Raw genomic sequence first — 1584 nt, 5'->3', positions numbered from 1 at the left:
CTTTTCCAGCAACACATTTTCAGCTAAAATGCATTCTCCCCATAATATTGTAATTTCAAAATGAACGTGTCCATTTTGTACAAAATGCCTTTTGCTCTGTCTTTTGTCTCTTGATACAAAGTTATAACATTAAATTGAAATGTTATTTTGCATTTTGTACGTTAAGAAGGATTTATCATTTGTAAAGTTTCAGTTGTAAGCTTGAGGCTGTGCTGCCCACAAGTCTGAAGGTCAGTTTTGTTTACCTGCATTTTAATAAAGTTTTACAGCCTTGACTTGAACAGTTAGGGAGGTTAACAGTTCAGTGCATTGAAAGAAAAAAATATATATTGCTGACTATGACAGAAGTCCAGGGACTCAGAAAACAGAACAATCCAGAAAGTGTGTCCGTCTATGTCAATGAGTAATAGGAAGAGGAGGGAAGGCTGTTGGACACAGAGCTTAGGGAACTCCTATGTATGCTTTGAGGTTAAAACTATAGACAGTTTAGTTTTCAATTTGTTTTAGGTGTCCCATGGAGAAATATTAGCATAGGAAAATAGCATCTGATGACTGCACAGAAAGTCAGCAAAACCAATTACTGCTGTAAGATCCTGAAGCAAAGAGTTTTAACATGCAGATTGTGAGAACTCTTCACTGAAATTTGGGTAGTTTTAAGGTTATTGCTGGGATAAAAGAAATAATGTGAATTTGAATTCATTTCTGATATAGAGTCCATAGAGTTATGCAGCACAGAAACAGACCTGGCAGTCTAACTCGTCCATACTGACCAAAGTTTCCCAAACTAAATTAGTCCCACCTGTCTGCATTTGCCCCATATCACTCCAAACCTTTCCCATTCATGAACTTATCCAAATGTCTTTTAAATGTTGTAACTGTATCTGCATCCACCACTTCCTCTGCCAGTTCCTTGCATACTTGGATCACTCTCTGTGTGAATAAGTTGCTCCTCATTTCCTTTTAAAACTTTCTCATCTCATCTTAAAAACAGTAACCCACCCTAGTTTTGAACTCCCCTAAACTAGGGAAAAGACCCTTGCTATTCACCTTATCTGTGCCGCTCATAAATTTATAAATCTCTATAAGAGCACCCCCTCCACCTTCCACGCTCCACTAACAAAAGTCCCAGCCTATCCAGCCTATTTTTATACCTCAAACCCTCCATTTCTGAACCTTGTTCAATTTAGTAATACCTTTCCTATAGCATGGCGACCAGAACTGCAAGTACCCAGAAGAGGCCTCATGAACGTCCTGTAAAACTTCAACATGACACTTCAACTCCTATACTCAGAGGTCTGAGCAATGAAAGCAAGCATGCTAAATGCCTTCTTAACCACCTTGTCTATCTGTGATGTATATTTCAAAGCATTACAGGGGAACGTTGATTATCTGAACGTGATGGGCACTGTTTCGTTTGGATAATCAATTATTCAGTTAATCGATTAAATGCCTTTCCACTAGGGCCGGGAGTTTTTAAAATCTGCTCCCCATTCAGGAGGTAAGGCAGCTGCACAGGGCGCAAGGCCCTGCCCCTGACCCCCGCTCCCAACACCGCCCCCCACCCCCAACATCGCACCCCCCGCC

Source organism: Chiloscyllium plagiosum, chromosome 13 (genome assembly GCF_004010195.1).
Source record: "Chiloscyllium plagiosum isolate BGI_BamShark_2017 chromosome 13, ASM401019v2, whole genome shotgun sequence".
Taxonomy (NCBI): Eukaryota; Metazoa; Chordata; class Chondrichthyes; order Orectolobiformes; family Hemiscylliidae; genus Chiloscyllium; species Chiloscyllium plagiosum.
Note: the sequence above shows the minus strand (reverse complement) of the source record.